This window comes from Puma concolor, chromosome D1, assembly GCF_028749965.1.
Source record: "Puma concolor isolate L17-30 chromosome D1, mPumCon1.1.hap2, whole genome shotgun sequence".
NCBI lineage: Eukaryota > Metazoa > Chordata > Mammalia > Carnivora > Felidae > Puma > Puma concolor.
In genome coordinates, this window is record NC_141676.1 from 50,069,683 (window position 1) to 50,085,756 (window position 16,074).

Here is a 16,074-nt window from a genome sequence, read left to right on the forward strand (position 1 = left end):
CCAGCTTCCTTCAGTTTTATTCTTCAACCAAGCTGCTTTTGCAGGAAGTTCCAGAAATGTAGCATGGTCAGGTAGGTAGCGGGCTCAAACCAGTTCATATCCTCTTTTCTGCTTCTGTGATTTTGCCTGTACTATTCTCTCTGCCTGGAATGCCTCCCCTGGTGCCTACTTCCTGTTCATTGTTCAAGGTCACTTTAGGAGTCACCCACTTTGAAGCCTTCCCTAATCTTCCCTGGGCGCAGTTAATCATTCTGTCATTGTGTTCCTGTAGTTGCTTAGATGCTGGCACCTCCTATCTGGATTATCATTGCTGCTTTCATGTTGGGCCTACCTCCCTAGGCTGTGAGCTCCTGGAGGGGCCAGAGAAAGTCTGTCCTTCATCTCCCTCCCTGGTGACTGGCTGGTGGTGGTGAGTGCCTACCTAAGGCCTTTAAAGAGATGAGGAAAGGGACTGGTTTTGAGGACAGCTGCAGTGCAATATCCTGCCAGCAGGTGGTGTGAACGGGCCATGGGAGTCCAGTGTTTTGGAAGTTGGGGAGGTAGGCAGCATTTCTGGAGTGGGAAGGGAGATTCCTGGCTGGACAAGAGGGGCAGCATGGAACTCACTGAATGTATGTCTGTTGTGGGCCTAGGCCAGAGATGACTTTAAGCTAGGTGCTTTACACACAGACTTACCCCTTTTCCTCACAACTCTGTAAGGCAAGTATAGATTATTGCTGGTTTATAAGTGAGGAAATTGAGTGTCAGGGAAGTATACTTACTTGCCCAAGGCCACACATCCAATAAATAGTTTGCAGTTACCAGAAATGTCTCCAAGCTTGTGGCTTTTGCACTGACAACTACTTTGCTTGATTCAGGTCTCTGCTCAGATGTCCTCAGAGAGACCCATCCTGACCACTCTAAAATACTAACAGATCCCATCAGTCACTTTTATCCCCTTATTCTGCTTTATTTTCCTTGTGAACACCTACAATCATTGTACTAATTATTTGCTAATTCTAATGTTAGTTTTATGAGGGAAGGACACAAAGTAGCAACTGGCACATAGTAAGTACCCAGTAAGTATCTGTGGAATAAATGAATTCATTGGCAGTGGTTAAGATGACAGACTATGGAGCCAAAAGTCCTTCAGTTAAATCCCTGCACTGCTAATGTGTCCTAGAACAAGCTACTTAATTCCTGAACTTCCATTTACTCCCATCTGTAAAATGGGAATGATGATAATAATAGTGCCTGCATCTACTAGAGTTGTTGTGGTTACTAGTTGACTATACATATGTCTGGAACAGGGTCAAATGTGTAGTAAGTGCTAGATGAATATTGGTTGTTCTTACTACCCTATTGTATCAAACCCTGTTGTCGTTCCTGAGACCCAGACCCCCTGTCCTAAAGGAACTCAGAGGCAAGTGCTGTGGGGGAGTATGACACCAGGGAGGGTATTGACCATGATGAGTTGTGCTCAGGGTAGGGGATTGTCAGAAGGAGTGGATGTTGAATATTGACAGAACAGTGTGAGCAAAGGCATGGCGATTAAGAAGTTTGGGGAAGTCTAGTGCTAGAGTCAAGTCTGAGATGGGGAGGGGAGCAGATCTGGGGGCTCCACACCCACAAAGTAGGAGACAAGGAAAAGGCTGACGGTATCCCACAGCCTTGAACTTTGCTTGTGCTCAGTAGATGTGGGCTGAATGAAAGACCACATGCTGCCGACCCAAAAACCAGAGCCATGTCACCTGCATGTGGCATTCCCTGTGCACACTTCCACCTGTGAAGAATATTTCTGCCGCTTTGGGCCCTCCTGTGTGACGTGAGGAAACCTGTGGTCAGAGCACAACTGCTGGGTTGAGGCATGGCAACTGTGTATCTCCGGTGCAGTGTGTGACCTAAAAAGTTACAACACACAACAGACTCACCCACAATAGGTCCCTGCATCTTAGGGGATAAGGGGAGGGAGTCTCTTTTAGGCAACCTAGGAGTACTTCTTTGTCTTCCAGCTTTTAGGTGCTCATGCCAGTCAAAGGTAGATGACACTGTATGTGGGGATGAGTCTAACTTATAGAACTATCCAGTCATTCATGGTTCTGTATGGTGGCTGTACAGCACCCAGCACTTGGATATGTGCTTTAGTGGAGGGTGCTAGTGGCCTCAGGCAGCCAAAACAGTGCAGGAGCAACACCTTTTCCAGCAGTCATTGCTGAGAGAGTGAGTGTGAATCATGTTTTATAATCAAGACTCTTCTGGGACCATCTATCTCTCTATTCCTTCTAACAGCTGATTCTGCTGTGAATGTCTCACTTTCTCCTGCATTTTGTTTTATAATCTGCAAATCCTTTTTGAAATGATGTGTGATTGAAGAGAGCAGACGTGTTCAGTAGCTCAGTATTTCAAGGATGCTTGAGTCAATTGCCTCTCCAGTAGCTCTGGGTAGATCAATGCATTCAGTTGAAGTGCTGCCTGCTTCGGCATTTGCACCTGCTCTAATTCAATGCTTCTCAGATTCTAAGATTTTAGAGACTGATAAATAAACAAGCACACAAATGAGCTCAGTGAATTATTGCAGAGTGAGCACCCTTGTAACCACCACCCAGGTCAAGAATAGAGCTTTATCAGCCTTCCCGGAGTCCTCCTTGTTCCCAGTCTCAGCTCACTCCTTCCTTCCAACTTCTTGACCTTTATAATAACCACTTCCTCAAGTTTATTGTTGTGTAACTCAAGTGTACACCCCTACATGCTATAGCAGTCATACCGGTTTTTAACTTGATACATCTTTAAAGTCTCTTTTAATCGAAGGGGTCCCCTCTACCCCTTTATTTTCCTTACAGTTTGTCTCTGGAAGAACCTGGGCTATTTGATATGTAGTCCCACAGCTTGAATTTTGCTAATTTCATGCTGGTGGTGCAGTTCAATGTGCTCCTTCATTCTCTGCATTTCCTGTGAATCAGCGGCTAGATCCAGGGACCTGATTTGCCTCAGGTTTGATCCCTTTGATGAGACCCTATAGGTGGTGGTATACTCATTCATCAGAAAGCATATCATATCTGGTGTCCACTTTTTAAATTTCTTCTTATTTTCTTATTTTATTTTAGAGAGAAAGAATGAGGGTATGAGCCAGGGAGAGGGGCAGAAGGGGAGAGAGAGAATCTTAAGCAGGCTCCATGCTCACTGTGGAGCCCTGGACTCGATCCCACTACCTTGGGATCATGACCTGAGCTGAAATCAAGAATCAGATGCTCAACTGACTGAGCCACCGAGGTGCCCCAGTGTTCCCTTTTTTTGATATTAGCAGCTGTCATCCTGTAAGTAATTCCCTGGGGGGTTGCAATATGGGGATATTCTAATCTATCATTTTGTTTCATTTATTAGGTGGAATAATTTTATAAGGAGATGCTGCCCTTCATGTATTTGATTTCTCAGTAGAGTGTATAGGAAAGGCGGGGTAAGTGCTTACTTACTTAATTCTTTCTTTTTATTAACTTTTAAGATAATGTAGTGGACTGGTTCCCTGCTATCATCAGAAGGTGGCTATTTTTTTAATTATTATTTTTTAGGGTTTTTAAAAAAAGTTTATTTCTTTTGAGAGAGAGAGAACAAGCAGGGGAGGGGCAGAGAGGGAGAGAGACAAAGAATCCCAAGCGGGCTCCATGCTGTCAGTGCAGCACCCAATACAGGACTCAATCCCATGAACCATGAGATCATGACCTGAGCTAAAATCAAGAGTTGGACGCTTCACTGACTGAGCCACCAGGCACCCTGGAAGGTGACTTTTTTTTTTAAGTTTATTTATTTATTTTGAGAGAGAGAGCACAAGTGGGAAGGGGCAGGAAGAGAGAGGGGAGAAAGAATCCCAAGCAGGCTCTGCACCACCAGTGCAGAGCCTCACGTGGGGCTCGAACTCATGAACTGCAAGATCATGACCTGAGCCAAAGTCGGATGCTTAACTAACTGAGCCACCCAGGTGCCCCAAAAGGTGGCTATTTTTAAAAATAATGTTGTGAACTCACAGACTTAAGTGTATTTCATGGGTTTCATTCCATTGCAATTACTGTGTTTATTGTCCTGTCTTGCCTGTTGGGAGCCTCTTCAAATTGCCTTCTGAGTTGGTTGACATGACTCTGGCAGTTGCTTTCTGAAATTTCAAGATGACCTAGACTCATCTTGTACATTTTCTGTCCCAGGATTCAAATCAGTTATTTATGAAGCAATTTCTCTGGGTTTCACATGTATTTTACCCATCCCCCATGTATAAAGGCAGCCCTGCCACCTCCTGTTGTTCAGGCCCAATGGTTTCTGCCAAGATGGTGACTCTTGTCTTCTGCTGCAAGAAGTCCGAAGTACCATGGTGGCAGCTGACACTTGTGGTTCAATGCACTGGGACCTACAGAATGTAGCTCTGTGTCCCCTGACAAGATTGTGACTCCTCTGGGGACCAGTACTTCCATCTTTGCAGAACTTATATGTAACTTGCAGATATACAAGGCACAATGTCCTTCAGTGAGTCCTCGGAAGTAATGGTAAGTGTGGTCACTCTTTCTTCTGCCTCTTGGTTCCTAGACTTGAGTATTCTTCCTTAGGGACTTAGCCCCACATAAAAGTCTCTGATGTAATGCAAATACTAGATTCTGAAAGATGGCACCCCATTCTTACAGATTATTGCCTCAGATGATCGAAGCCACTGCTTCACTTGTGCCTTCAGTAGGCCCTTCCAGCTCTCTTTGAGATTGACAGAATCTGGATGGTGCAGTGTATTATATGACCTGTATGGTATATATGACTTAATGCTATGGCCCACTCCCTAACTTCCTTTACTGTCTAATGAGTATGCTGGTCGGATGCTATGCTGGATGGAATTCCGTACCTGAGGATTAGGTATTCTCTAAGCTTTTGGATATCGGTGCTGGCTGAGATTCTATGGACAGAAAAAGCAAACCTATTCCCAGAATATATCTCTATCCCTGTGAAGAGGAACTGCTGGCCCTCCCAGAATGGAAGGGGCCTGATGTAGTTGATTTACCAACAAGTGGCTGGCTGTTTCCTCAAGGAATAGTGCTGTATCTGGGCTGAGCATTGGTCTCTTTTGCTGACAGATTGGACATGCAGAGACAGCAGTAGCTAGATTAGTTTTGGAACGTGGGAGTCTGTGCTGTTGCGCCTATGTGTGACCTCCATCTCTGCCACTATAACCAACTCCATTCATATGCCTGTTGTGCCAGTTCCAGGATGGCCAATGACAAAGTGGCTGAGTCATTTAATCTACTCAGTTGTTCTTTTTGGTGGTAGATGCTCTCTGGTGTGTACTGACGTGTGATACAAAAATCTTCATACTTTGTGCCTACTCCTAAATGTCCAGCCACATGCCTATTCCCCAGACCTTCTTGTCTCCAGTCTTCTTGATGTTTTTCTTCCAGTCCCCTGACTAGCCAGCTAGACCATTGGCCACTGCTAAGGAATGTACATGTAGTCTCCTGTATATAACCCTCTTTCCATAACCAGGTGTACCGTTTGCAGCTCTGCTTGTTGGGAAGATTTCCCCTTGCTTTTCTTTGCTTCCCACTGTCTTTCAAGGCAGTCCCTGAATGTGATTGTCATGTAGCCACTATCCATTTCTATTTTCCACCCACATACCAAGCTGACCATCAGCTAATCAAGCTTGGTTACCATGTCCATTTTACAGTGAACTACTATTCCATTTACAGTGAACTACCCGACTTTATGGTTTGATAGAACCCAGTTCATAATGGGAAGTTCTTGATGTATTGTCACTTGATGCTCATGGTCAAGAATTTCATCTAAACCAGGGCCCAGTCATGTGCCAAGAGCTGTTTCACAAAAGGTATATAATTCTCTGTTGCATGTGGCATGGTTTTGCTCCAGAATCCCAGGGGCCTACTTTGTGATACTTTCTAATTGTTGAAGCTGGATGAAGTACACGGAAACTCATTAAATATTTTTTTTAATTTCATTTTTAATTTTTAAAAATTTACATCCAAATTAGTTAGCATATAGTGCAACAATGATTTCAGGAGTAGATTCCTTAATGCCCCTTACCCATTTAGCCCATGCCCCCTCCCACAACCCTTCCCGTAACCCTCAGTTTGTTCTCCATATTTATGAGTCTCTTCTCTTTTGTCCCCCTCCCTGTTTTTATATTATTTTTGTTGCCCTTTTCTTATGTTCATCTGTTTTGCCTCTTAAAGTCCTCATATGAGTGAAGTCATATGATCTTTGTCTTTCTCTGACTAATTTCACTTAGCATAATACCCTCCAGTTCCATCCACATAGTTGCAAATGGCAAGATTTCATTCCTTTTGATGGCCGAGGAGTACTCCATTGTATGTATGTATGTATACACACACACACACACACACACACACACACACACACACCACATCTTCTTTATCCTTTCATCCATCAATGGACATTTGGACTCTTTCCATCCTTTGGCTATTGTTGATAGTGCTGCTATAAACATGGGGGTGCATTTGTCCCTTTGAAACAGCACACCTGTATCCCTTGGATAAATGCCTAGTAGTGCAATTGCTCAGTTGTAGGGTAGTTCTTAGTTTTTTGAGGAACCTCCATACTGTTTTCCAGAGTGGCTGCACCAGCTTGCATTCCCATCATTAAATTTTGTATTAAAATTTTTTTTTTAATAAATACGGTTCTTGCCTTTATGGAGTTTGTAGTCTAACAAAAAGATATCAATTTTTAAAAAATCACTCAAATGTTAAGTTGCAACTGTGATAAATTCTATGAAGACACCCAATGCTATGAGAACCTAGGGGATTTGGCCTACTCAGTGAGGTCAGGAGGACTTCCCTGAGGTTGAAGGCTGAAATTGACTGGGCAAGTGGGGAGGAAGGGAAGACTGTCTAGGTAGACGAAGCAACGTTATACCAACTGTATGTGCTGGGAAGGAGCATAGAGCGTACAATTCCAAAGGCTGGCTTGCACAACTGGAGCAGAAGATGATGGGGAGTGTTGTGGGGCTGAGGCTGAGAGAGAGCGGGAGGCCAGCTATGCAGGGCTATGGAGACCACCTGAAGGACTTTTATGTTTACTATTTGTGCTCTAAGAAGTCATGCAAAGGTTTCCTGGAGGTGGGTGACATGTTCAGATTTTCATTTTGAGGAAGGGATGTGAGGATCCCAGTTAGTGGCCAAAGGGGAGATGATGGAAGCTTGGACTAGGAATGGTGGAATTAAAGGGAAGGGAGTCTAGAGTTGTTTCAGAGGCAAGACTGAAAGGACCTGGTGATGGATTGGGTACAGGCTGAGAAAGAAGAGTTGTCAAGGGTATCTCCTAGGCCTTAGGCGTGCATAGTCTACACTTCAGTTCACTGTGCAGACTTGTGCTTTTAGCCAAATTAAAATGTATGGGTTGGTGTGTATATCCGTGCTTACTGACCCAGTCACCCATGGGACACCCTGAAGCTCTTTGAACTTCTTTTGCTCATATTGATTCTGAGGGAGGTGGGGCTGGCTGAGCACTCGAGAATCCTTGGAATTTGAGGTTCCTCCCTGCCTTTCCCTCACGCTACTGTTTCCTCCAGGGTAAGGCAGGCCCTGAACATTTCTGCTTTTGTCCTCAGACTGGGGTTGCAGTGATCTCAACTTTCAAAAGAGGCTTATTGTAGGGTCTGACCTTTAACTCGAGCTGCACGGCAACCTTGGAACTACAGGATTAATTGCTGAAAGGTTGGTTTCAATTGCTTGATTGCTGACCTCAGTGCTTGACCAAGAGCCATTCCTAGACCAAACTGACCAAACTGTATGTTACTTTTCATCTTGGTCCAACTCTTGGTTCCTAATCTCTGGCTCCATCTTTGGTAAGTTCTGGCTTTGGGGGCAAATAATACCTTCCCTTCCTCTGTGGGCAGTCCTGGGCCAGACAACTCTTTGAATCTTAATGTTCTACTTTCCAAAATGTTGCTGTTCCCATTGATGTTACAACTGAGAACCAAAAACATTGAACACATTAGGGATAGGTCTTATTCTTTTTTTAAAAAATGTTTGTTTATTATTACTATTATTTTAAAGTTTATTTATTTATTTATTTATTTATTTATTTATTTATTTATTTTTGAGAGAGAAAGAGTGCAAGCAGGGGAGGGGCAGAGAAACAGAGGCACAGAATCCAAAGCAGGCTCCAGGCTCTGAGCTGTCAGCATAGAGCCTAATGCAAGGCTCAAACTCACAAACCGTGAGATCATGACCTGAGCTGAAGTTGGTCGCTCAACTGACTGAGCCATCCAGGTGCCCCAGGGTTAGGCCTCCTAATAAAGAAACCTTTAAGTAAGATCTTGTAAGACTTTGTAAAAGCTTCCTGGTCTTATGTTTGTGCCTCTTTATTTCCGTTTTGGGAATTGGAGAAAACACCGGTGAGAACTGGAGTTGCATGACCTTAGCCCACCACAGTTGCTCACCTAATTGTTCAGTTTGCTAAGCTTAACCCTCTAGCATGATGAGACAACATGGATTTATACAGTTTTGTAGCAAAAAGCAACCAGAAGTTTGAATTACATTGGTGCTTGGTTTTATTTGCAACATATTTCAATTTACTGAATTCACAAAGGTGATTCTCTTAGATATTTCTTTATTTAGAATAAGGTTGCTGATGATGCACAGGGGAACTTGTACCCCAATGTTTATAGCAGCACTATCAACAATAGCCAAATTGTGGAAAAAGCCTAAATGTCCATCAACTGATGAATGGATAAAGAAATTGTGGTTTATATACACAATGGAGTACTACGTGGCAATGAGAAAGAACGAAATATGGCCTTTTGTAGCAACGTGGATGGAACTGGAGAGTGTGATGCTAAGTGAAATAAGCCATACAGAGAAAGACAGATACCATATGGTTTCACTCTTATGTGGATCCTGAGAAACTTAACAGAAACCCATGGGGGAGGGGAAGGAAAAAAAAAATGAGGTTAGAGTGGGAGAGAGCCAAAGCATACGAGACTCTTAAAAACTGAGAACAAACTGAGGGTTGATGGGGGGGTGGGAGGGAGGGGAGGGTGGGTGATGGGTATTGAGGAGGGCATCTTTTGGGATGAGCATTGGGTGTTGTATGGAAACCAGTTTGACAATAAATTTCATATATTAAAAAAAAAAAAAGAATAAGGTTGCTGAATCCCAAATGCAGACTTTAATCTGGGAAGCTGAAGCAGCTATGTTGCAGTCTTAAAATACTGTGGGTCCCACAAACTCAAGTAGAGTATCTTCCTGTTCTCAGTTTCCTCATATGTAAAATGAGCACATTAGCCTCCTGTTACTGGTGTGTGCTGAAGATTAAAAGACCTAGGAAGTAAATGGTTTTCCAAAACAAGTCACTAGCAATTAGGCAAGAAGACTAAACAAAATGCTTCCAAATTGGAAAGGAAGAAGTAAAACTGTATCTGCAGATGACATGATCTTGTATTTAGAAAATCCTAAGGAGTCTACTAAAAGCTATTAGAACTAATAAATGAGCTGGGGCGCCTGGGTGGCGTAGTCGGTTAAGCGTCCGACTTCAGCCAGGTCACGATCTCGCGGTCCGTGAGTTCGAGCCCCGCGTCGGTCTCTGGGCTGATGGCTCAGAGCCTGGAGCCTGTTTCCGATTCTGTGTCTCCCTCTCTCTCTGCCCCTCCCCTGTTCATGCTCTGTCTCTCTCTGTCCCAAAAATAAATAAACCTTGAAAAAAAAAATTAAAAAAAAAAAAGAACTAATAAATGAGCTTAGTAAGGTTTCAAGACAGAGGATCAATATACAAAAATAAATTATATTTCTATAAAGGAGCAGTAAACAAACTGATAATTAAATTAACACAATTTTATGTTCAATAGTACCAAAAAGAATAAAATACTTAGGAATCTTTAATGAAAGAAATCACATACTCTGACAACTTCCAAACATCACTGAAGGAAATTAATGAAGACCGAAGTAAATAGAATGAAATCCCCGTTCATGGATTGGAAGACAATATTGGTAAGATGGCAGTACTCCCTAAATTGACCTATATAGTTCACTGCAGTTTCTATCACTATTCCATTTGACTTTGCAGGAATTGATACACTGATTCTAAAATTCATATGGAAATTCAAGGGATCCAAAATAGCCAAAACAAGCTTGAAAAAGAAGAACAAAGTTGAAGAACTCACACTTCCCAATTTTAAAACTTACTACAAAACCACAGTAATCAAGACAGTGTGGTGTTGGCAGAAGGACAGACATGTAGATCAGTGAAGTAGAATTGAGTCCAGAAATAAATCCTTAACATTCACAGTCAATTGATTTTTGACAAGAGTGCCAAGATAATTCAATGGGAAAAGAATAGTCTCAACAAATGGTGCCGAGACAATGATATCTACATGCAAAGGAATAAAGTTGGATGCCTACCTTGCATCACATACAAAAATTAATTCAAATTGAGTTTCAGGGCAGGTAATGCCCATGTGTAATTTCTTAGTTGGCCTATTTCTTCTCTGCAAAGTTTTAATCAAGTCGGCATTGAGCACAAGTTCTGTGCTGGCACCTGGGCTGGATGTGATGAATAGAGATAAATCATACCAGGCCCTGCCCTGGGCCTGGAGAGCTTCCCACATATGACTATAAGATGCCTTGGTCAAGGACAAAGTCTGTGGACATAGTGACAATAATAATGATGATGATGGTGATGCTCACTAACATTATGGAGCACTAATTCCTGAAACAAGCACCATTCTAACTACTTTATAAGTCTTTTTCCTTTGATTCTCACAAATATTATTATCCCCCATTTTACAGATGAGGAAACTGTGGGGAAGGTGGACTAAACTTGACACACAGCTGTACCAGAGCTGGTGAGAGAGAGGAAACTGTGGGGAAGGTGGACTAACTTGACACACAGCTGTACCAGAGCTAGTGAGAGAGAGGACTTTCAGGGAAGGCTTCCAGGGAAGGGGACAGCATCTGAGCCAGGCCTGGGCAGGTATCAATAGAGAGGAAAGGGGAAGGCATCATGGTCCTCCGGGGCAAGGTCTCAGCTTGTTTGCACAGGCCAAATGTGTCCTTGGAATTCTGTTGCTGACCTGTTCACGCTGCGCTCAGCAGCCTTAAGGAACTCTGGACCTCCCTTGGCCTCCACATTCCACACTGCGCTAATGAGCGTCTCCTCAGCCTGGCATGGAGTTGTGGGTGGTTGCTGCAGTCATGGGACTTGACATTTATACTTACTCATGGGCTGAACTCCTGACTTCTGTGGTATCTCTCCTATAGAAAATAATTTGTGCCTCTTGTTTCAGGTTTGAGGATTGGAGGAAATTGTGGTGAGAGCTGGAATTGAGTGAGCGTAGCCCACCACAGTAGCTCACCTGGTTGTGAAGTTTGCTCAGCCTGCAAAACAATTACAAAATGATACATAAAGTTGTTATAGAAAATGCACAGTCATTACGCATGTAATGGGAAGGCAAACAGAAGAACTGGCTCTGGTCGCTTTTTCAGGTTGGAGGAAATGACTCTTAAAAGAGTTCTTTTTTTTTTTTTTTTTTAAGATTTTATTTTATTTTTGAAAGAGCATGTATGCAAGCAGGGGAAGGGCAGAGAGGGAGAGAATCTCAAGCAGCATGGAGCCTGATTAGGGGCTTGATCCCATGACCCTGGAATCATGACCTGAGCCAAAATCAAGGGTCAGACATTTAACCTACTGAGCCACCCAGGCACCCCAAAAGGGTTCTTGATCATCTTGTGCATATGAAAGGTCAAGATTTTTCTGCTGGGAAAAGTAGATTGCCCAAAGGAGGCCTCATACTCTGTATAAGAAAACAAAGGACTTGAAAGATTTGGTAGTTTGGTAGCAAGTAAGGACCTCTAGAGAGGGTTCCAGCCACTTGGTGAAAGGCAGGGATGGCAGAAGAATGTCCAGTGAGAATCCCCAAGAAGCAGGGTCAGCCAGGACATGTAGGAACAGGAATCCTCCTGCTGATATTAATGTTTATTTTAGAGAGAGAGTGAGAGCATGAGCAGTGGAGTGGCAGAGAGAGAGGGAGACAGAGAATCTGACGCAGGCTCTGCACTGTCAGTGCAAAACCCGATGTGGGGCTTAAACCACAAGCCGTGAGATCATGACCTGAGCCTCAGTTGGATGCTTAACCAACTGAGCCACCCAGGTGCCCCCCTCCTGCTGATTTTAAGTTGTCTCCTGTGCCATGTAGAACTTTAGCCCCCTCAGCAGTGCCTCATGTAAGACAGTCTTTGGGGAAATCAAGGAAAAGGGTCAGTGTTCCATATTTGTTTACTAGGGACATAGAAAAGGGAACAGCTGCAGAAAGTGGGATGCCAGGGTAACTGAGAGTGGCAGGAAGAGGAAATCGTAGTAAACATAAGAACTAAGCACCTGGATATTTGCACTGGTGTTGGGGGAAGGCATCAGAATTTGCTTATATATATTTGCTTACATTTAAGTATATTTGCTATATACTTTCCTCAGTATATAGGATGAAGATTTCAGCCATTTGTTAAATGTTTGTTTGTTTATTTTGAAAGAGTGAGAGTGTGAGTGGGGGAGAGGCAGAGAGAGTGTGGGGGAGAGAGAATCCCAAGCAGGCTCTGTGCTGTCAGTTCAGAGCCCAATGTGGGGCTTGATCCCATGAACTGTGAGATGACCTGAGCTGAAATCAAGAGTCGGTTGCCCAATGAACTGAGCCACCCAGGCGCCCCTCAGCCATTTTTATTTAAATGTTAAAGGGTAATCCTGTGAAGCCAGAAGACTTGGGGATACAGAGATGGGAGATGTCTGTGCGTGTCATCTTGAAGTCTGCTTTTACCACTTAACATCCTTCCATTTCAATAATATTCATCTTGGCATCATTTCTAGGTATCTTGTATGGAGATACCATAGTTGACATACCTGATCACACAGTCAAGTCTTGATATTTTGATTTTAGCTACATGTGTTTTATTTTCATCCATTTTATTTATTAAATTTTTTTTAAGTTTATTTTTAAATTTTTTTTTTCAACGTTTATTTATTTTTGGGGCAGAGAGAGACAGAGCATGAACGGGGGAGGGGCAGAGAGAGAGGGAGACACAGAATCGGAAACAGGCTCCAGGCTCTGAGCCATCAGCCCAGAGCCCGACGCGGGGCTCGAACTCACGGACCGCGAGATCGTGACCTGGCTGAAGTCCGACGCTTAACCGACTGCGCCACCCAGGCGCCCCTAAGTTTATTTTTAAATGTTTATTTTTTTATTTTTGAGAGAGAGAGACAGAGTGTGAGCAGGGGCAGTGGGGAGGCAGAGAGACGGAGACACAATCTGAAGCGGGCTTTAGGCTCTGAGCTGTCAGTACAGAGCCCGACATGGGGCTCGAAATCATGAGCTGTGAGATCATGACCTGAGCTGAAGTCAGCTGCTCAACTGACTGAGCCACCCAGGTGCCCCTTACTTTATTTAAAATTTTTAAAATTCAAATATAATTAACATACGGTGCTATATTGGTTTCAGGTATTCAATATAGTGATTCAGTAATTCTGTACATAACTCAGTGCTCATCACAATAAGTGTACTCTTAATCCCCTTCACCTATTTCACCCATCCCCCCACCCACCTCTGGCATCCACCAGTTTGTTCTGTATGCTTAAGAGTCTAGGAGCACCTGGGTGGCTCAGTGGGTTAAGCATCTGACTCTTTATTTCAGCTCAAGTCATGATCTCATGGTTGTGGGATCAAGCTTCAGGTCAGGTTCCACACTTAGCATTCTCTCTCAAAAAAAGAAAAAAAAGGTTTTTTTCTTTTTTTTTTTCTTTGTTTTGTTTTTTAAATTCCACATATGAGTGAAATCATATGGTATTTGTCTTTCTCTGGCTTATTGCACTTAGCATAATACTCTCTAGATCTGTCTATGTTGTTGCAAATAACAGAATTTCGTTCTTTTCGTGGCTGAGTAGTATTCCACTATGTGTGTATATATGTACCACTTCTATATCCATTCATTTATGGATGAACACTTGGTTTGCTTCCATATATTGGTTATTATAAATAATGCTATAATAAACATAAGGGTGTATGTATCTTTTGAATTAGTGTTTTTGTTTTCATTGGGTAAATATTCAGTAGTGGAATTATGGATCATATGATAATTCTATTTTTAAGTTTTTGAGGACCCTCCATACTGTTTTCCAGAGTGGCTTCACCAGTTTGCATTCCCACTAAAAGTGCAAAGTGCACAAGGGTTCCTTTTTATCCACAATTTTAGCTGTGTTTTTATGATAGTTAGACATGCTCAAAGTTTGAAGAACCAACTAATTCTGTAAAATTTGCTGTGAAAAATAGCAATCAATCCCTTACCTACTCTCCCTCTGCCTGGGAGCAAATGTAACCACTTGCATCTCCTTTTTAGCCAATTATTTTGGTATTTACCCCTGTGGTTCTAAATAACTGCCTACAATTGCTCTTATTGATTTTTTATCTTAGGTTTTATTTCTTGATAGGTTGCTATGATTTTTTGCTACAGAAATTGGGGATTTATCTCTTTCCTCCTATACTTCCAAGTCATATGCACATTTCCCCATTCTCCTAATCTCTTGATAAAATGATATGGTAGTTTTGGGTAGATCAATAGGTAAAGTTTACATTACTATAGTTATATAAATTTTATTGATAGATGCATAGTATAGTAAAATATGATGATTGTCCTTCCCTCCCCAAATTTTCTTTACTCTGGAGTTGTCTTGCATCATAGGTTGGTGTGTCCAGAAAGCATACTGTGAGACGGAGCTTAGTGTGTAGGATATTTATTAGGGAAAGTACCCTTAGGATCAGCACCTGTGTATAGACTTCTAGCTTGGAAATACTTTTTCTTAATTTAAGATGCATTGCCTCATGCCTTCTAATTTCCAGGGTCACTACTCAGAAGTCCAAAGCCATTCTGACGACTGACCCTTTGTATGTGACCTGTGTTTTCCTTCTGGGAGCTTGTGGTGTCTTTTTTTTTATTTCTGATGATGAAATTTGCCTAGGTGTGTGTGTGTTTTCATCCATTATTAGGCACTTAATAGGCCCTTTCAATTAATTTGGATTAATGGGCTTCATTTCCAGGAATTTTCTTTTTCTTTTTCTTTCTTTCTTTTTTCTTTTTTTAATGTTTACTTATTTTTGAGAGACAAAGACAGAGTGTTAGCAGGGGAGGGGCAGAGAGAGAGACACACACATACAGAGTCCAAATCAGGCTCCAGGCTCTGAGCTGTCAGCACAGAGCCCAACAAAGGGCTCGAACCCACGAACTGCAAGATCATGACCTGAGCAAAAGTTGGGCGCTTAACTGACTGAGCCACCCAGCTGCCCCTCCAGGGAATTTTCTTAAATTATTCCTTGGATGTTTTCCTCCTCTTCTTTTTCTGTTTTCTCTTTCTGGAATGTCTGTTACTGAGATACTATACGCCCTGTACCTCATCTTCCTACTCACTCATTTTCCCATCATTTTGTCTTTGTTTTGGGGAAGATTTCCTCAGTTTTATCATGTAATACTTAGTAGGTTTTGTAAATGAAATATAACACACAAATGACAATGTGCACAGATCATAAGTGTGCATTTGGATCAGCAAATTACCACCACTGAAACTGAAAACACTTGTGTAACTCCCACCCAGGCCAAGGAATGCAACATTACTGCTGCTCTCAATCCTCACGTGGCCCTCCCTCCTCCCCACACCCTCAAGCAATCACTATCCTAACTTCTAACACCATAGATCAATTTTATTGTTTCCGGTGGTTTTCAGACTGCAGTGTACATGAGAATCAGCTGGAAGATTTGTTAAAACAGATTTCTGGAACTCATCCTCAGAATTTCTGATTCAGTGTGTACTGAAGGTGGAGAGTTTTCCCTCCTAACAAGTTACCAGATGATGCTGATGCTGCTGAGCTGGGACAGCTCTTTGAGAACTGCTGGCCTATTCTTTAACTGATGACAAATGGAATCATACAATGTGTCCTCTTCTTTTGTGTATGGTTTCCTTTGTTCAATGTTAACTTTGTGAGGGTTATCTTCTTTTTTTTTTTCTTAGTGTAGCTGAAGTTCATTCATTTTAATTGCTGATAGTAACAGTACACTGTGTAGTATG